The 22,500-nt window shown below is 36.0% G+C and overlaps 2 protein-coding genes and 1 pseudogene across 3 annotated transcripts in view; 1 reads left to right on the top strand and 2 right to left on the bottom strand.

Annotated features, from left to right (window-relative positions):
* LOC135209956 (uncharacterized) overlaps nucleotides 1–4,665 on the bottom strand; it is a 10,742-nt pseudogene extending 6,077 nt beyond the window's left edge.
* Nucleotides 1–22,500, top strand: part of LOC135210525 (microprocessor complex subunit DGCR8-like) — a 215,323-nt gene that overhangs the window by 108,433 nt on the left and 84,390 nt on the right. The window lies entirely within an intron of this gene.
* LOC135210524 (neuropeptide CCHamide-1 receptor-like) overlaps nucleotides 1–22,500 on the bottom strand; it is a 119,076-nt gene that overhangs the window by 45,977 nt on the left and 50,599 nt on the right. The window lies entirely within an intron of this gene.

The following is a 22,500-nucleotide window of genomic DNA, read 5'->3' as shown; positions in this document are numbered from 1 at the left end:
AAAAAGCATCTCAGAAAAAATGAAAAAAAAAAAAAAAAGACTTTTTGATTCCACCTTTTACCTCTTCTCATATGAAGAGAACCTGACAAAGAGCAATTAAATTAAGCGAAGTGAAACAATATTTTTATATCAAATATTGGATTTTCCTCTCCGGTATGCCGTGCTTTTACGTGCACTTCCTCTGCTTTTGCAATGCACCTCAAACTCTGGCGAACGCTCACGTCTCCCCTTTTCAACTTTTCATACAGGGTGCTTGCTTTGCATTCTGGCTTGTCTACGCTTTTGTTTGCCGATCAAACACCTTGAACCTAGTTTCGTAAAAGGAGTTGGTTGATCAGTCCATTTGCATTTTCTGCGGTTTTTAACTTTGTTATTGACGCCCGTTGTCTTTTTTTAATACCGTTTCTTCGGCTTAATTTGAAGTGCGTCCATGTGGACGTTTCACCCTCCTTCCATCATTTAGTTCATTTCACGTTTACTTAATCTTTATTTCCTTTTCATCTCGTCATTTTGATGCACTTCGTAACCAGATTCGTCTATGTGTGCTTTCGAGTCTACTCAAAATCTTTCCGAAACCATTTTTATTTCTTAATTTTAAAAGCACCTTTTTATGATACAGATGCATTATCCATTACTCTTTCCATTGACGCCATCTTGTGTCAGCAATCGTTTGTCACGAGGATCGACTGTTTCCTGACAATTCTTTTAAGAACCTCTCCTCTACACTTTAAACCATTGCAGAACATGCTAGATGAAAATCATTCTCTTGCAATTGCATCCATTTTGCATACTTCATCATGTAAACACTTCGGTAACCAGGCTAATAGAGTAGCATTATACACAGACTGAACATAGGAATTCTATCTCTCCTTCCCCTGCCTTCTACAGATTCACATCCAGAGTATGCAGACCATTCATGTGCGTTTCCCATTCGTGTATGTGAAAGAACCTCCATGTACGATCCTTCACGTACATCCTCCTGATCCAGATCCAAACCGGATCAGGTCGCATAACAAACACGTAAACGGGCAATCAAGGCCGACGACAGACGGAATTAGACGCGTTTCTGAATGCTGTCTCGATGCCTTGGAGAACTCAAAGGTAAACTCTCTCTCTCTCTCTCCTCTCTCTCTCTCTCTCTCTCTCTCTCTCTCATCGGCTTCCCACAGGCTGGAAGTGTCTTCCTTGTGGGAGTCTAGTGGCCTCCATATATGTTTGGCCTTGGTCTATATAAAGTCTTATCAAATTTCATTTCTTATTTCATAGGATACTTAGTGTTTTGTTTAGAGAGAAATGATTTCAGGATTTCTCTGCTTTGCGGCATCGAGATAATGACAATGATAACAGCACCCCAAGATGGTGTCAATGACGAATGACGGTTGAATCGATCACTTTCAAATTCAGCTCTGCATCAAAACTTATTAGAGGGAGGGGTAGTGCCGTCAGTGCACCTCATGCGGTGCACTGTAGGCATTATTTAGGTTCTTTGCAGCGAACCTTTGGCCCCTAGCTGCAGCCCCTTTCGTTCCATTTGCTCAACCTCCTTTAATATTCTCTTTTTTCCATCTTACTCTCCACCCTCTCCTAACAATTGCTTCATAGTGCAACTGCTTTGAGATTTGCCTCCTGTTACACCTTTCGTACCTTTTTACTGTCAATTTAAGTTTCAGCGCTGAATGACCTCATAGATCACAGCGCTTGGCCTTTGGCCTGAATTTGATATTCCATTTCATTGCATTCCATTCCACTTGGCCTTTTGCCTGAATTGCATATTCAACATATTCAATTTAATTGAATTCAATCTCTTTTTCAAACCCAAAACGCTTCAAGTCGAACTCGAGCTATGGCGGGTGGTCAGTTATTCTCAACCCAAAGTGAGTTCGATACCAGGAGGTATTTGTGGTCTTAATACACGAAGTGTTACTTGAGTGTATCAAATAAATTTTATAAGCAGAACTTTGCAGAACACATTATGCTTCTCTCTCCTCTCTCTCTCTCTCTCTCTCTCTCTCTCTCTCTCTCTCTCTCTCTCTCTCTCTCCAAGTATGAAGAAAACCTAGAGTAAAAATAGTTCTTCAAAGAGTCCGGCGTCACACTACCGCATTTACCCGTCACCGTCTCTCGAGAGATTCTGAAAGCGAGGCCTCTTGACGCAGAGAGGGAACGTTTGGTCTCGTTGAGCGCTTTTGAGATCGACGACTCTTTCGGACACTTGCCCAAAAGCATCCGATGGGAAGCTGTCCGGTCCAGTCTAGTCCTTAGTCAAAATATTATGCCGCTTGGGAAAAGGACTGAGAACAAGGGAGGGGTCTGATGTTCGTTGCTAATTTTGAATGTTTTTTTTTATTACTCTCTCTCTCTCTCTCTCTCTCTCTCTCTCTCTCTCGTAACTAGGGTGCATATCTGGTGCTAATTATGAATATTTTACAAAACTCTCTCTCTCTCTCTCTCTCTCTCTCTCTCAGGTTGCATTAACATGTCATTAACACGCTGACAACTTATCGCGTACACTTCACAAACAGGTTAAATACAAGTCGACGACATAGTGGTGGCCCTAACCAGCACTTGCCAGTGATTCATTCTACACTTCCGGTCGTCGGTTATTTCCAACCTGCCTCCTGTAGTATAGTATGTACCAGGGCTAGGCAATGAGTCTCCAAGCTGGAAGGCGATGTGGTTTGAACTTCTGCGGGAATGTGGACCCACCCACATTTCAGTATCTTTTCAGAGCGTCTAATTCAACTATTGATATTAAAAGGCTCTGCGGAGCAGGTGATGCATTTAAAGAATTTGCCCAGGTATTCATAAAAGTAATTCGCAAGGCCCAATGTGTTTTTTTCGTTTATTTACGAAAAATCTATATATATATATATATATATATATATATATATATATATATATATATATATATATATATATGTATATATATATATATAATATATATATAATAATATATATATAAATATACATATATATATATATATATATATATATATATATATATATATATATATATATATATATCATTATATATATTATATATATATATATATATATATATATATATATTATATATATATATATATATATATATATATATATATATATATATATATATATATATATATATATATATATGCTGACAAGAGATGATTTCAATTTGTTGAAATTCAAGATACTCCAGGGACGGATGTGACATGACTGCAGGGTCAAAATAACGTCCGTCTCTCTCTCTCTCTCTCTCTCTCTCTCTCTCTCTCTCTCTCTCTCTCTCTCTGACTATTGCATGCTATTCTTTTCCGAAAACGATTAACGGCATAAATTTCGATTATGTGATTGAGTGTTCCGCTTTTTTCCCCTGCACCAACCACTTCCCTTGCCCCCTTCAGGTCTCCCCCACCAATTCCATTTTTCTTGTAGGTTAAAGAGATCACAGCTGGTGACACGGAAGCCTTTCTCTTTCATTTTGTTGCTACCGTCGCAGATATATTCATCTCGTGGCTCGTATCGTTGGTGTCTTCTTTTCCACTTTTATTGAGGGATGTGTCCTTTTTTATGATATATGATTTTCACTTTGTTTAACATTTAGTTCGACCGTTCCTGAGACTTGGGCACCCAGCCCTACCTTTCTGCTGCTACTCAAGTTGTCTTTTTTGTTTTTGTGCATAGAAGGAAGGAAGACGATTTTTTGTTTTCATGGAGGAAATTTTGATACCATAACATCGTCTCCTACTAAGAAAATTTTTTTTCCAGGTTGTCAAGGAAGTTTTCTACAGTTTCCGCCGGTCGACCTCTCCTCCTCTTTGAAATCCTGACGAATCCATAAATTATCCTTCTAATGAAAAGGCCAAGCTGCCCTGCCCTCCTTTCCAGCCCACCTCTTCATCTGCAGTGGTGGTGCCCTTCCAGCATTGCTCTCACGCCCACTTATTTCCTCCTAATTATCAGTGACCTTCTCTCGTGTGACTCTTCTCCCAATATATCCTTTTCCCTGTTTGCTGTTAATCTAGAATGCACTCCTCATCTGCCGACTCTGACTACGTGAGCAGATCGAAATTGGGGCTCCATAACTCAGCCAATATTGATATCCCCAGCGGCACCCACTCAGTTTTTCAACTGTGATGACATTTAAGTCGAGCCTTCCTCTCAACTTGTATTGACAGTTCGGGCTCTCAGGTTATTTCAGTTGGAGTCCCTGAAAGATGAAAGTGTTTTTATGTCACGTGTTCCATTATCAGTCCCAGTTGAAATATGGCTCTCATTTTTGGATATTCATCTTTTGTCTCGATCTACAAACGGTTGTTTTGATCCGTGACGTGCCTGTTAATGAATAGCCTCTCGTTCCAGTTGTTCTCGGTCGCAAACAAATCTTTTCCAAAGGTGCTATTTTGGTCATTGCTCCTTTCAGCCAAAGAAGAGTCTTCCACACCTCACAGGCGGCCTTGTAACACCTTTGAGGACACCTCTTCCTTCGTTATGAGCTCCGTTGAAATGATCTTCGAATCATGCTGTTGGCTGGCTGATTATTCCACTGTATATTGCCAACCCCGTAGGTTCTTTGCTGCGTGCCTTTGGCCCCTAGCTGCAACCCCCTTTCATTCCTTTTACTGTACCTCCTCTCTTATTCTCTTTTTCCTTTCCACCCTCTCCTAGTAATTGATTCATAGTGTCACTGCTTGAAGGTTTTCCTCCTTTCACTGTCAATGTCCGCTTCACCGCTGAATGACCCGATAGACCCCAGTGGTCTGAGATATATTTTAGTTTTCTGTAAAACTATTCGGATGGCTATTGGTCTGTCCGTCCGCACTTTTTCTCTCCGCCTCCAGCTCTGAAAAACTACTGAGGCTAGAGGGCTGCAAATTGATATGTTGATCATGCAACCCCCAATCATCAAACATACTCAATTGCAGCCCTCTATCCTCAGTAGCTTTGATTTTATTGAAGGTTAAAGTTAACTATGATCGTGCGTTTGACAACGCTATAGGCTAGGCAACCCGGGCTGTGTCCGGAGGTTTCATGGGCTGCGGCTCATAGAGCATTATACGGTTTACAGAAAACTCCAATTTTTTTACTTCTTTCCATAAGTGTTTTCTAGGTTTTGTAATCTAGGTTTTTCATCCTCAAGTCCTTTGGCCTGAACTGTTTTCTTTTCTTTTCTTTTGTTTCTTTCCTTCTTTCCTCTTTCGCGTTTCATTTCACCTGAGGATTTGGGGGAAGAAACGAACTGCGCCCTTTCATCCTTGTTAAGAAGAGAAAAATACCTTTGAAAAAAAATAACCTGTTGTTCATTACCAGCTCCCCATAGTTTTAATGAAAGCGGGGATCAGCTGGAAAGTGATAGAGCTTTTTTCTTTTTTCAGGTCTGGGTTTCTCCTCTTTTAAGAATTCCACTCTTTCGTTCTCACGTGTCTACTCTGGATAAAATAAATAAATATTCATCAAAGTTTTTCAGGTCAAAAAATAGATACATATCCGTCAAAGGGTTAAGCTCAAAAAAGTCATGAATATACATCAAAGGTTTTTAAGCTCAAAAAATAAATAACTATTCGTCAGAGGTTCAAGCTAAAAAATAAATAAATATTCATCAAAAAATTTTTAAGCTCAAAAAACGAATAAATATGCGTCAAAGGTTTAAGCTCGAAAAATTAATGAATATACATCAAAGTTTTTTAAGCTCAAAAAATAAATACATATTCGTCGAAGGTTTAAGCTCAAAATTAAATAAAGATTCATCAGAGTTTTTTAACCTTAAAAAGTAAAATATTCGTCAAAGTTTTTTAAGCTCAAAAATAGATTAATAGATATCCGTCAAAAATTTTTAGGCCCAAAAAATAAATAAATAAATATTCGTCAAGGTTTTTAAACGTACATTCATATTTAGCAAAATATTTTAAGCTAAAAAGTTAAATATATAAATATTCGTCAAGGCTTTTTAAGCCTACAAAATGAATAAGTAAATATTTTGCTGTTTATACGCTTATAAAACAAATATTTAGATATTCAACTATGTTCTAAGCTTACAAAGTAAATAAATAAATATTCATCAGTTGTAAGCCCAAAAAATAAATAAATATTCACGAAAGTTTTAAGCTTAACAAATAAATAAGTTAATCAAAGTTTTAAGCTTCCAAAAAATAAATAAATATTCACGAAAGTTTTAAGCTTAACAAATAAATAAGTTAATCAAAGTTTTAAGCTTCCAAAAAATAAATGAATATTCACGAGTTTTAAGCTAAAAAGTGAATATTCATCAAAGTTCTAAGCTTACAGAAAAAATGAATAAATATCCATGAAAAATTCAAGCTTATAAAACAGTCTCTCTCTCTCTCTCTCTCTCTCTCTCTCTCTCTCTCTCTCTCTCTCTCTCTCTCTCTCTCTCTCTGACATCCAATTCCACGATGGCTCTTCCCAGGGTTTCACTTCATCCTTTCCCTTTTCCGAAAAATCGGGTTTTGCTATGAATGTTCTCAGAATTGGTTTCTAAAGTTCCGTTTTTCACGTTTCGCGAAAATTTGTCTTTTGTTTGCTTGCTTCTGGTGGTGAATGCATGACGAACACACACACGCACTCACAGGCATGTATTTGATATATATATATATTATAAGTATAGTATATATATATATAGATATATATATATATATATATACACACACATATATATATATATATATATATATATAATTTATATATATATATATATATATATATATAATATACACACACACACACACACACATATATATATATATATATATATATATATATATATATATATATATATATATATGTATATGTGTATACATATATATATATATATATATATATATATATATATATATATATATATGATATATATATATTATATATATATATATATATATATATATATATATATATCATTCGAGCTACAAATGTCCTTTAATATCTAATTCGCTCTACCTCGGAATTGATATATTTTCATATATGTACCGAGGGGGAATTTTTTAGTTGATAATAATTTCGTACCCCATGGGATTCGAACCACCGTCCAGTTGGACGGGGAACGAAATCAGGATCGGACAGTGACGCTACCGAAAACGGCTATCAGAGAGGCTAAGTGGATATAATACATATATATATATATATATAATATATATGATATTATATATATAGATATATATATATATATATATATATATATATATATACAAATACATGCCTGTGAGTGCGTGTGTGTGTTCGTCATGCAATATATATATATATATATATATATATATATATATATATATATATATATATCATGTGTGTATATATATATATGTATATACAGATATATACATAGATAATATATCATATATATATATATATATATATATATATGTATATGTGTATATATATATATATATACATATATGTATATATATGTATATATATATATATATATATATATATATATATATATATATATATCTATATATTATATGGTTAAAAAGGTAAAAGTAAGTAGCAGATTATCTGTAAAATTCAAAGTAAGTAGCCCGGTGGTTCCTGGCTTCAGGGAGGGAGGACCAGAACATCATCAAGAAGGTCGCAAAAGGCGGCTGTGTTTATATTCTGGGAACCTTTACAGCAGTGAATAAATGTCCCCTCCCCTGTAATGAAGAAGCTCCGCCCCCTGTTTTAATGGCACTCCCTTCCCCCCAAAGGGGCCCTTAACCATTTTATGGCCGTTGTCGGTCTGCCCTAGAGACACTGTGCTTTAATGCCATTCGTGGGTATTTCTTGGCGTATAGCTTACACTCTCTCTAATGCAGCCGTGGTAGTGGCTCATTATAGACTGCGTGTGGCACAGCGAAGTTCATTTCCCCACTTCTTAAAGGCTGATTCAGCCTTTATCATCTGGTGTATAAAGGAGCTTCATTCCCTGCGCATATTCAGTCACTCCAGTCTTTGTGATTTCGACCCATCAGTTTTATTCAGCCAGTACAACTACTTGACCTCTCATTATTCCGTCTTGTTCTGAACGATAATTATTGTACACCCGTATATTTTCTGCGATTATTTGGTCGAGTCCTGTTATACACGTTTTGCTTATTTAGAATAGAACTACGACTGGTAACCGTAATTGGTGAGGGGTATGATATATGAAATACCTTCCCCTCGATCGGTTTTCTCTCTTCCCGGACGTGATTCTGAGTTTGTGGCCAGCCAGTAATGCTTTGAAATTGTCCCGTACCAGAAATGAATTCGGTCTTCGAGGCAAATTCTGAACCTAGTGATCAAGAGCATTTCGCATCTTGGATGGTCTATGGTAATATAACCTTTTCAAAATGCAGTTTAATGATAAGATTCGTAAGATATTTATGCGGACACAATCTATAACATAAGCAAATTCTTTCTTTGTAGCATTTATAAAGACAAGATTTCCGATATACCCTAAAATCTAGCTTTATGAAATACGTCAGAACCCACATACCCGTACATGGCCAGGTGCCTCGGGTCGTGGGCGATTGATCGACTGACTGAACCTGACACCTGGGGGCCCAACAAGACCATACACGTTCGAAATGCGACGTCCGTGGAGTCCACGAAGTCAGGTGAGAGATTTAGTTTTTCGCTGTACGTAATTTGTTCGTACTTTTTTCGTAGGTAAAGTGGAGTCTTTTTTTAAATTTGTCTGTTTCGATACGTTTATTCCTTTGAAAATAATTTGTTAAACTAGTAAGGAATAGAAGATATACATATATGTATATATACATATATATGTATATATATATATTATATATATATGATATATATATATATATATCATATATATATATATATATATATATATATATATATGTGTGTGTGTGTGTATAAAGGTTTTTTGCCACGAAGGAAAAAAGGAAAAGCGAGATAGCCAAGTACTTTCGGTCCTGTTCGGAACGTTTACTGAGGCAAACTGATTTGACAGAGAAACAAAACATAGTCAAAAAGAAAGCTTAAATACAAACTGACACTACAAGATTAGCAAGCAATAATGGCGATTTTCACTCTACAGAAAGGAGGAACCGCCTGAGGGTAGCCCCACCTTGAAGGATACACGCAGTAAACAAGTGATTCTCCCAGAAAACAGTACATTTTGAAAAAACACGGGAGCATATACAATTTAATATCATGAATTATTACACAAATTTTCCCCCCCCAAAATTATTATTAATGAAAAGACGAAAGAAAATATAAATATATATATATCGAGCAAGAGTAAGAAGGAGAGAAAATATCGAACCAGAGAGAGAGAGAGAGAGAGAGAGAGAGAGAGAGAGAGAGAGAGAAGAGAGAGAGAGAGAGAGAAATAATAACTATATACATGTGGGACTAATTTATTAGTTGTTCATTTATTTTAAGGTCCTTCATAACTCTTACAAAATATATGGGTCCATAAATGGTACATTCCCAGACTAAGATTTAGGTTGTTTTTATTAGTGATTTGTATAATTGCCGATTCCAGTAAATTTCTTGACACATAATCATTAGATCTAGCAATTCCCGAGGTATCACCCCACTAATGAAAAAGAAATGCCTAAAAATGTACTTAGCTTACCTTATTTTCGTGGATTTTAAACCATAAAATCAATATTTAAATCGTTTAATGTTAATGTAGTGTTCTCTTATAACAATACCATTAAAGATATGCTAATTAAGAATAGTCCCGTAACAAATAACATCATCATTTACAAAATTCCTTGTAAGGATTGCCCATCGTTTTATGTTGGTCAGTCAAGTAAAAATTTATGTGTACGTATAAAGCAGCATATGTATTCAGTTAGAACAGCCCAGACTTCAAATGCACTGTTTATCCATCTGAGTGAAAAATTTCATTGTATTTATTGGGGTGATACCTCGGTAATTGCTAGATCTGATGATTATGTTTCAAGAAATTTACTGGAATCGGCAATTATACAAATCACTAATAAAAACAACCTAAATCTTAGTCTGGGAGTGTATCATTTGGACCCATATATTTGTAAGATGTTTATGAAGGACCTTAAAATAAATGAACAACTAATAAATTAGTCCCCAATTGTTATTATTTAGTATGATTTCTCTCTTCTCTCCTCTCTCTCTCTCTCTCTCTCTCTCTCTCTCTCTCTCTCTGGTTCGATATTTTCTCTCCCTCTTACTCTTGCTCGATATATATATATTTATATTTTCTTTCGTCTTTTCATTAATAATAATTTTTTGGGGGGGGAGGAAATTTGTGTAATAATTCATGATATTAAATTGTATATGCTCCCGTGTTTTTTCAAAATGTACTGCTTTCTGGGAGAATCACTTATTTACTGCGTGTATCCTTCAAGGTGGGGCTACCCTCAGGCGGCTCCTCCTTTCTGTAGAGTGAAAATCACCATTATTGCTTGCTAATCTTGTAGTGTCAGTTTGTATATTAAGCTTTCTTTTGACTATGTTGTTCTCTGTAAAATCAGTTTGCCTCAGTAAACGGTCCGAACAGGAACGAAAGTACTTGGCTATCTCGCTTTTTCATTTTTTCCTTCGCGGCAAAAAACCTTTATTTATACATAGCATCACGTTTTATATACTTCGTGATCAAGTTATTCATATATATATTTATTTCTATATATATATTTTATATATATATATATATTATATGTATATACACACACATATATATATATATAATTATATATTATAAATTATATATTATATATATATAGATTAATAGATATTTATTTATATATGTTAATATAATGTATATATATTTGCGTATATAAATATATATATATATATATATTATATATATATTATATTTAATTTAAATAATTATTATATATATATTGTATATATATAGATATATAAATATTTATATTTTTTAATATAAATTTTATATATAGATATATATATATTTTATATACATACATTGATAAGGGCATGAACGCTGTTTGCAGGCAGTGTCCGTGCACACAAGTTATGCAAAATCCAAAAATAATGGAAACTTCCAATATTCCGTGGGCGTTCAGAGCCATCCTGGAATATTTTTCTTCCTCCGTCCCATCTCGATAGGAAATGCATTGCGTCCGTTACGCCCAGAAAAGAAAGTAGGAAGTCGTGTGTCATTGGCGTAATAAGATATCCCGCGGTACGCGACCACAGATGACTTCCTTGCTAAGCTGCCCTGATTGCATTCCCTTCACGGTAGTGATCAAGCTTCTTTTTTTTTCTCTCTCTCTATCTCTCTCTCGCTCTCTCTTCAAGAGAGGATTATTTGCGACATCTCTCTCTCTCTCTCTCTCTCTCTCTCTCTCTCTCTCTCTCTCTCTCTCGTAATACTGACCTTAATTATTAGTCTATGTGTCGTGTTACTGATCTATAATCTCTCTCTCTCTCTCTCTCTCTCTCTCTCTCTCTCTCTTGTAATACTGACCATAATTATATGTCTTTATGTGTCGTATTACTGATCTATAATTATTTCTCTCTCTCTCTCTCTCTCTCTCTCTCTCTCTCTCTCTCTCTGCTGACCCAAAAAACGAAAGTTACAAACCCCCACCATTGTGACTGAAGTGCTCCCCCCCCCCCCCCAAGAAACTAGAAAAAAAAACAATAACAAAGAAATGGTTTACCTTACAGACTCAAATCACATAATTTGTTGCATATATTAATTTTTGTATTATGCAATTGAGTTGTATTATATTCGGTTATGAAAATTTGTATGTCTTTGCACTTTTGGTAATTATTACCTATTATATTCTTATTAACATTAGTATTTATAGTTTTCTGTAAAAGAAAACTGTTGTGTCGACTTTGTGTGTCCGTCTGCACTCAGATCTAAAACACTACTGAGGGTAGAGGGCTTCAAATTGGTATTTTGATCATCCACCCTCCAATTATCAACCATATCAAATTGCAACCCTCAAGCCTCGGTAGTTTTTATTTTATTTAAGGTTAACGTTGGGCATGGATCGTGCATCTGGCAGCGTTTTCCGGAGTCATGGGAACGCACCTTCACTCTGCTACATCTTTTGAGCAACTGGAGAGCTGCCGGTCATAGTTGATGGTTTTATACAGCATTATAAGTTGTACAGAAACTTCGGTATCTTGTTTATGAAATGCCTGCTAATTCGTCGGAATTATGACAGTTATGATTTGGGTTTTATGCAAGTCTCTTATTGAAGCTCAGTTCTGGATTGTCAGTTAAGAGTGGGAAAAATGGTCTTGTCCCCGTGCTATGAAGTAAATGAAAGATATTACTTTCGTTGTGATTGGAACTAATTACGAAATATATGCTTCGATTTTACCAGTTCCGTCAAAAGTTACATTTATATAGTTTCCTGTGCAGTGGCTGGTATCAATAGCCGAATTTTTAAACATTAGGAAGGCTTTTTATGCAAGTTTTCCACGGTCAAAAATACTTATATATTTTTATTGCTTTATTTATGACATGGAAATTATGAATTTTTTTTTTTATATAACTTGAAGTCGTCAGTTTGATGTTTCATTTTGTCTTCGTTTTTTGTAATTGCAACTTAAAAATGAAAACAATTCAGCTTTTAAATATATTGGCATCAAGGTCCCCAAAGGGAATTATAAAAAAGATGACGAGTTTTGCTCTACGATTTTATGCATAAATAGAATTAAAAAATATATATCATTGGAGAGGCAATTTACTATAATTTTGGGCGGCGAGGAAAAATGACGCGTGTCTAATGCTTTATTTTTAGTGAACATGTTTTTACAGCAAAGTATAAAAATGTGTGTGGCCGTGTGTGTGTGTGTGTGCATGTATGTATGCATGTGGGTGCGTATTGTACGTAATCGCTGTCTGGAAAAATATAACCATTTTCGTCTAACATCAATTCATCAATTTCATCTTTGTTTTTATTATTTTTATATGTTCGTGTGTATTATACTTAATCACTATCTGAAATTATTTTTTTTGTATCTAACATCAATTCATCCATTTTCATTTTGTTTTGATCATTTTCATGGTCTTCTGTATAATACTTAATTAACATATAGAATTAGTTATTTTTATCTAACATCAATTCATCCAATTTCTTCTTCTTTTGATAATTTTCATGGTCGTCTGTATTATACTTAATCACTATCTGGAATTAGGTTTTTTTTTTTTTAAATCTAACATGAATTCATCAATTTCCTTCTTGTTTTGATCATTTTCATGTTCACAACAAACCTCCACAAATACCAGCACCTACTTTAAAACTGGGACCCCAAATGAGTAGATACGTCCCAGCTTGAACACGTAACTTGAAATAAAGTAACTGTTCAGAGGGAGACATCAAAGAGAGACTTCAAAGACGAAACATGACTGACTTCAAACGCACTTGGGGTGACATTCATGTAGTACTGCAGTCAGTGAGGTTTGGAAAGCCGAAGAAAAAAGATGAAAGATTGCGCGTCGCATTTTATAAAAGTAGAATTAAATTATTACTTACGAGAGAAAGGAAATGAAACTCTGCACAAAGGGTCGGTGGTGTATACTGAGGGCAAATATCCGTGAAAATAATGAGGGTGGAATTATTACAAATTTATTTTTTCAGGAGTTATGAAATATTTAGTTATAATTCTGATAATCAGATGCAATTTAGAGCCTTTAGTTTTGCATATAACACCAGGCACCTCTTGACTTATAAAAGATATTTGGTTCTCGTAATATCATCTGCCATTAATTCCTTCGCCATTTTGGAGTTTAATAAGTCTATTGTTCTTTTTTATAGAGAATTCTTTGTCGCAGTGATCAGATGCTGCAGCGCTGTTGGTGATTATTGGTTACAAAGACCAGTTGGAAAATGGAGAAGAGCAAGCCCTGTATATTAATATATATATATATATAATATATATATATATAGTATATATATATAATTATATATATTTATTTATATTATATATATATATATATATATATATATAATATATATAGTATATTAATTATATAACAGGGCTTGCTCTTTCTCCATTGTTCCAAATGGTCTTTGTAACCAATAATCACCCCAATATATATAGGTTATATATTATATATATATATATATATATATATATATATATCTTTGTAAATATATATTTAATATATTATATATATATATAATATATCTATTATATTATATATATAGGGGATGGATGCATATACACATATACATACATACTCTCGTAAAATTTAATTCAATCATTGTATTATATATTAATTTAGACTTCATATTTTATTTTGTGCGTATTTCCCACCGTAGGCTCCGCGGTAATTTATAACTTCTTAGTATTCATAAAATGAGAATGCTCGATGCTCCGAGTGTTGGGGCAGTCCCTAATGTCATGGAGGTTTTTTATTGGGGGGGTGGGGGGCGGGGGGCGCGGCTCGCGATCGGTTTTTTTTTTTCGTGCGAGTCGTGAATTGTCTCGTTGATTGATCAAAGTGTTGTTGCGGGGATGGGGGTGCCGGGGTGGGGGGGTGGGGTTGGGGGAAGTGGAGAATGAGCCCTTGCAACGGGCCACCCTTTTAGACTTTCCCGCGAAAATGAAGGATCCGCCGGAAACAGGAAATTCTCGTAAACAGCAGCGAAGTCTATTTCGGGAGTTCGGCTTTCGTGATGCCAGCGGGACGGGAGACCTTTCTCTTCTTCTTCTTCTTCTTCGTTGTAGTTATTTTCGTCGCTTGAACTTGGGGAATCGAGATTCTGGTGTCTGTCGTCCCTAAATAGGTATATACTACTTGTTCGCTGGTATGACTTCAAATACCTCTAGCATTCGCGAAGCATTCTTAAGGGAAGTTCTTTTGTGAAAATTAATGGTGAATTCTCGAACGAAAAGTGTGAGTTTGTGTGTTGGGTTTTGTTAATTCGTCTTTCTTACCGGGTTTCTTATTTTCACATTGTCTGCGTAGCCCCAAGGGCCATTTCCATTCAGCTGTAGGACAATTTCTAACCTACTTTCCGGAGTAGAAAGCTTGACAGGTCTGCCTCAGACTTTATAACACCGAGATGGCTTAACTAATCCTGCTTTATCTATGCATTTGTTTCATAACGACAAATAGAACGAGTCTTGAATGAATCGTCTGAAAGTCTAGTGTTTATGTTTACAGGTGAAAGAATAACAAGGGAATTCTTTATGCTTTTTTTGTTGATTTGTGTAGGACTGATATTTTATTGATTGCGGACTGAAGAGTATAATGATTGTTTCTGGGCTACTGTGATAACATAAAGGATAAATTGAATTTCGAACTGAGAGAGAGAGAGAGAGAGAGAGAGAGAGAGAGAGAGAGAGAGAGAGAGAGAGAGAAGGGTAGTTCTAGTCATAATATGTCGAATTATGTTAATATTGTCGATTGTCTTTTTTCAGAATAGGTGCTTCCCTTTTCCCATCATGTTTTGTGAAAACAACCCGAATGATTTCCTCAGTTATTCTTCGTAGAATTCTTGTATCTTTAACTCAACGCAAAACCTTTTTCGGACCTTTTTAGGCTTTCCATAGACCTTTCCTATCCCCCAACAGCAACAACAACAACAACAACAAGTAGGTTGTAGGCTTAGTTTGTAGGCTTACTCCCCGAGTAAGCGAAAATTGTCACTGAATTGAGACTCGTAACTTGTTTAGGAAGAAATAGCAATCTCGATTTCGTGGTCACTCAATAAATAAATAAATAAATGAACAAATTTGAAAAAAAAGAGGTCGAATTTGGTCGAATATTCCTTTTAGGAGTGTCCATTGCGTGGTCACTGAAAAAAAGAAAGAGGAAAAAAAAAGATATTGAAGGAGGAGAGAGAGAGAGAGAGAGAGAGAGAGAGAGTAGAGAACGAGAGAGAGAGAGAGAGAGAGAGAGAGAGAGAGAGAGAGAGGGAGGTCGAATTTCCCCTTTGTCGAGCGTCCGTTGTGGCTTCTTTCTGTGACGTGCTGTTAACTGGAAAATATTGACTTGTACCCTCGAAGTGGCAAGTTAGACCAGCTGTGTTAACACTGATGAGACTTCCTATTATCGGTACAGAACTTGGCAGATTGTTCCAAGATAATTCTGACATAGATAGAGAGAGAGAGAGAGAGAGAGAGAGAGAGAAAATCCTAACTTTTGCCCGTTTGCTGGTCTCACTGGAAATTCCTTTAGGAAGCTTATCGCATTCGCAATGTGTGTGCATATGTTTGTGTGGGTGAGCGTGTGTGTGTGTGTGTGTGTTGTGTGGGGGGGGGGGAATGGGGTTGTGAGGGATTGCGTAGGTACGTGTACCTAAACAGAGTTAAACCTTCAGGTACAAAAGCAGCATATAGGCGTCTTTGTCAGCTGACCTTCGGAATTTAAACCATTTAGTCGTCCCTCTCTCCTCAGTCGAGTGTCATGCACTGGACGTCACCCCAAATTTGCGTTCAGAAAGAGCGACTCATTTCCTGGAAATGGCTCCTCCTCGCCTCGGTGGTGGGCCGGTATATAGCTAACTTTTGACTTGAAATGTAAGAGGAACATTTCGAGGAATTTCTCATTTTCGCTGCCACATGAAGTTGGTTTACGAGACACAAGATGTAAAGGATATTAGGTATATAATGCGGTATTCAGTTTTTAATTTATAATTGCTGTATAAGGGAGTTCTAGGTTGAAGTAGTTATTTGATATTCTAGTCCATGCAGCCGGTTTTTACCATGTAATTTCATTGGAATTGTTGGGTGGAATTGTAACGTTTACGAAAATGGCCGTAATATTCGACAAAACATGTATAAGTGCCCCCCTCCCTAAATGATTGTATATGTTTATATGATAATCTGCGAATTCGTTTCCTGGGTTTGAGCAGGATATGTTTATGATATGTAAAGAATTTTATGCTCTTCTTATTATTCCGGAGTTTTCACGGAGACCCTCTCCTCTCTTGGACCTGTGTCATTTTGCATACTTGTCACGGAATGTGAAATGGCACTCAGAAGAGCGAGTTCCTTGTAAACAGTTCTCCGAAAGTTTTTCTAAACTCTTATTCATTTCTTGCAAAAAGCCGCAGCCGGTTTTTGAATAGTGGTTCAAGATTATTTTTGTCATGTTCTACTAGTCACAGCATTTATTTTATAAACTGGTGTGGTTTTCGGATAGAAAGAATATCATTATGATAATTTTATTCACTTGAACTTGAATTCCTTCTGTAATAATAAGTTTAGGTGGAATAATGTGTTTTGTAAGATGCTGTGGCTTCATTGTCGACCTTCTCGAAAAACGCTCCAGTTTTTCGTCATCAGCCGTCAGATCCTGTACCAACTCTTCATTGCAGGAAACTGAATTCAGTGGAATAAGCATTTGAAGAGAGAAAAGTTGATTTGAAAGTAGTCGTAGCAGTGTTGTCTGATCTCTGATTGGGAAATTCTCACGTGTGTCAAGTGGCCCCCAGAGAGCCATGCCATCGTTTTAGGGGCCCCCGTGGGAAACATGGAACAGGTGAGGAGGCGACAGTCAGGTGTCTGAAGGGTTACTCAGACATGACTTTTCATTCTGTGCTAATTTCAACAGGATTGATGTTCAAGATTTCTATAATTGTGGGAATCAATCTACAAGATCTTTTTTGACTACGTTGAGCTTTTGAAGGAGTCATTTAGGTGTGTCTGTACGAGGCTTAATACGTGATTGTGTTTTCTTGTCATTATTCTAGATCAAATCGTGACTATGTAATATAGGACGTGTGATAGGCTGTGTGTGTACTGTGCTGTACATAGAAAATGGGATCCATAGGAAATGGGCAGTGTCATGCTTACACAATATCTATCTATCTATCTATATATATATATATAAATATATATATATAATATATATATATATATAGATATATACATATATATATATATATATATATATATATATATATATATATATATATATATATATATATATATATAATCCTCTTTTTTTTTGGGGGGGGGGGGGAACCGGGTGCATCTTTGTAGTAAACATAGTTAATAATAATAGTGTGTATGATAATAGCAAGGACAAGTTAGATAACTGTTTGATGTTAGTAATAGCAAATTTGGCGATGATAATAGTAATTAATTATAATAATACCAGGGACAAATTAGTTAACTGTTCGACTGTAACCGGTGATAGTAATAGCAAAATAAAAATAAAAATAAAAAATACAAAAACTTTCTCCATTTTATTTTCGTAAATACACAACTGAAGTTCCCTTGACAGATGACACGACAAGAATAATTGTGGAAAAGGGTGAAGAAGAAACAAAAATAAATATAAAACATAAAAAAAGTGTGCGAAGAAGAATAAAAATGTAATGGAACCAGGTCGTGTCGACAGCCGGAAATTTGGAAGTCCGCTGCTCCATTTTGAGTAGAGTATATATATATATTTATATATATATATATATATATATATATATATATATATACATATACATATGTGTGTGTGTGTGTGTGGGTGTGCGTGTCGTGTGTATCTTCTCCTTCTCATTTTTATTATTAAGAATTCGTATTTCCCTTACTTCTGTGAAAAGTGCGATGACACTGACATTAAATCACTTACCGTTTTCTGAAGGATAAAAATGCCACTGACTTCAGAAACTGTTTCATTCTCCTTGAGAGAATATTGATGTCAGTAACTTGAGACAGTTTATCCAACCTGCTTCTGAAATCGCGGAGTCACCGACTTAACGCGGAATCTGTCTCGAAAGATAAGAGACGTTTGAGAGTTTGAAAAATGTCCTTCATCTCTTCCTCCGAGATGAGGAAAGATGGAGGGCTTCTGGACTTCTTGGAGGAGGGAGGAAGGGGAGGGAGGCGAGGAGGAGGAGGAGGAGGAGGAGGAGGAAGGAAAAGGGAAGAAGAAGACTTTTGCGTCTCACTTTCCTTTTAAAACCTGGAGAAGCGGCTGATGTAATCTATTGTTGTTAGCAGACTCTTAGCACAGAGAGAGAGAGAGAGAGAGAGAGAGAGAGAGAGAGAGAGAGAGAGAGAGAGAGAGAGCTATTGTTAGGCTATACGTGAGGCATGCAAAATCATTAAGGTTGGAGGGAGCTCGGCCCGTTTTTATACAGAAAGTTGGTGACTTTGATATTGTAACTTAGACATATTTTTTTTTTTTCGTGTTTTGAAAGACTGAAACTGCTTTAATTCGCACATCATTTTGCCCTTTTCTGTTTTTCGCTTGTCTGGTAAAGGATTTCCTAGATCTGTTTTATTATTTTAGAAATTTGGAGAATTTTCAATTGATGTTAATGGAAGGAATCTATTTAAATATAACCGTGTTTCCTGCACTACATGCATTTATAACTTCATGGGAGTTCTTGCGTATGCTGATGTTGACGTTGTATCACCTTTTTATACGTTCACACACACACACACACACACACACAGAGAGAGAGAGAGAGAGAGAGAGAGAGAGAGAGAGAGAGAGAGAGAGAGAGAGAATTTAGTTTTAGGAATAATTGTTTAGTACAAGAATTGTTTCTGAGACTAAGTAATTCTCCATTTAGTTCGCAAAAATATCTCTGGGTTTATCCGAAAATTAATTTCGTTGCAAAGCTCTCTTAGACTGAGGAGGGTTTTCATGTAGGATTAAATCGTGGCAAGTTAAGTAACTCAGAAAATACAGAGGAAAGGTGGGTGATAATTCTGCATTCTAGAACCGAAGAGTATGAAAGACTAATCAGTGTTTGTAAGATTGTGAACTCAGTCGAGGATAGTGATATATAGTGGAGAGGTTTTCAAGTTAGTAAGGAATTGAGGATTATCAAGGGTCTTAGAAGCTGTCGGGAGTAATGCTTGCAATAATATCCGTAGACAAGAAAAAAATGCGACGAAGCAATCCATTTTTCTGTACAGCGTAGAATGCTGTATGAAACTTTCAGCTACGGTCCTGTGGTGGCCTATGTTGTTGGTACCTAAAGCCGTGCCACAAGTACGATCATGGCCAACTTTAACCTTAAATAAGATCAAAACTAATGAGGCTAGAGGGCTTCTATTTGGTATGTTTGATAAGTGGAGGGTGGATGATCAACATACCAATTTGCAGCCCTCTAGCCTCAGTAGTTTTTAAGATCTGAGGGCGGACAAAAACAAAACAAAAAAAAAAGTGCGGACGGGCAGACATATATAGCCATCTTGATAGTTTTTTTCCTTTTACAGAAAACTAAGGTGGGAGGATATCGTCCTAATGTTGATGGCAGAGCTGGTTCATTTAGAAAATGGTTTAAATACGATAAAAAGTGTTCCGTAGCTGTGACAATTTCACCTAATTAAAGGACAAATAAGTAGTTAGCAAATTAGCCGTCAATACAACATGTAAACAGTACATTTAGCTCCTCGTAAGCGGATTTGACTTGGATCAAAATAGAATCCCTTCAAATTATTATTATTGTTGATATTCAGAAGATGAAACCTTTTCATATGGAACAAGCCCTATAAAGGAGCCATTGACTTGAAATTCAAGGAAGTAGTAAGAGGAGGTAAAAGGAAACAGAGAAAGAAGAGATACGCACCATTCCTGACTTATAAAACCAAGATTATAATTGAACCTGTTCAGTTTCCTGCAAAACCTCCACCACTGTCAACTCAGAGTCACGAGATAAAGGTCCGATAAAACGATATTTCTGATACTTGTAGAGGTCGCAATATTGTATCCACAAAAGAGGCATCATGTAGGATCAGGCTGTTACTCATAACGAGTTTCCTAAGAAGGATGTTCTCTGACGAGTAGAATCATCATATGAATGGGACGGGCGGATTGGATCTTGATGATGAGATGGGGACGAGAATGGTGGTGGGTGGGTGGGTGGGGGATGGGCGGGGGGGGGGGGGGGGGGTGTCTACCGTTTGAGAGGCAGAAATGATCAGAAATTGTTGTATCGATACGACAGAAATGAAGAACGCAAGATATAGATGTAAAGGGACGAAGTTCTAGAGAGGGGTTCGTTCAAGTGGTCGTCCTATTAGACACTTTTAGAGCCAGGTCAAATATCCAGATCAAAGACACATATTATGGCCTCAGTACCTCCTAGTCTTGTTATATATCTATATATATATATATATAGTTGTATATATAATTATATATATAATAATATATTATTATATAATTATGATATAATATTACACAATTGTTCAGTACGTTAATACAATGACTAACAGGACTTCATTGAAAGTGGATGGTGTGTAGCGGAGATATATTTTTTTTTAGAAATATCTCCGCTAGATACCATCCACTTTCAATGAGGTCCTATTAGTCATATTTATATTAATATATATATATATATTATATATATATATATATATATATATATATATATAATATATATATATAATATTATACGTAGATTATATATATGCATATATGCTATAATTGTACTTATCAAGTGTAATTGCTTTTTGCTAGAAAAGTATATGAACCATTTACCCTTGAATATGGGTGCAAGCTGAATATCATTTAGGGGAATACATACGCAAGTAATTGCCATCCTTTGATAACTGACTAAAGTAAATATATAACAAAAGTACAAAAAAAGGGAATTGCATAATTACCAACGTGTAATTCCGCCAGCAGTAATTATTTTTAATGTTCGTTATGCTGCTGCTCTTTCACTTTCGTCTTTCATAAACGTGGGTGTGTTGTCATCAAACTTGAAATGGATTCGTCAGAAATGTTTATTCCAATGCTGAAATAGACCTGGATTTGTCCCACCGCTCTTAATCTAACCTCAAGGCAATCTCCTTTTACCCGAGAGATTTGGGATTTTAGCTCCCTGGTATGTTTTCCGTCTTCGGGGCAAGGCTTTTTCGCACTGGAATATTCTCTCAGCTCGCTAATCTAATCGGAAATTCATTGAAAATCTCTCTCTCTCTCTCTCTCTCTCTCTCTCTCTCTCTCTCTCTCTCTCTCTCTCTCTCTGCCCTTGGAAATTTAGCTCGATTTCTCCACTCTATCAGAAGTCGAATGCGACGAGATGAACATCTCTGGAATTTATTCCCTGATGCCTAAACATTTGCAGAAAGTGTTAGCTTGCTTGAATGGAATAAAAGCGCCTCATTGGCGTGGTTGGTATGGTGTTGGCGTCCCACCTCGGTGGCCGCCAGTTCGATTCTCGAGCATTCCATGAGGCGTGAGAGGTGTGTATTTCTGCGGATAGAAGTTCACTCTCGACGTGGTTGGGAAGTCACGTAAAGCCGTTGGTCCCGTTGCTGAATAACCACTGGTTCCATGCAGCGGAAAAACACAATACAACCAAACAAACAACCAAACAAACAAACAAACAAGCTTGACTGGAATCTTGAATGCAACATTTTTTTATTGCGTGACTGCAATTGCAATAAAGCTCGTCTTGGTTTAATGCATAATTGTCAAGTGACTGACAGTCATTGAATGTGAAAGCAGTTTTTCAAGATATGGATATTTTCTTAGTTAGAATATGTCATTGCCATAAAGATCTTCTTGATTGTAATGGATGATGGTTTGAGTGACTGAAAGTGATTGAATATGATGTAAGGTTGCAAGATGAAGGATTTATCAGAATGAGGTAAATCTCATGTCATTATTAGATGATAGCGTTGAAG

This window comes from Macrobrachium nipponense, chromosome 39, assembly GCF_015104395.2.
Source record: "Macrobrachium nipponense isolate FS-2020 chromosome 39, ASM1510439v2, whole genome shotgun sequence".
NCBI lineage: Eukaryota > Metazoa > Arthropoda > Malacostraca > Decapoda > Palaemonidae > Macrobrachium > Macrobrachium nipponense.
This window is presented reverse-complemented; position numbering and strand designations above follow the sequence as displayed.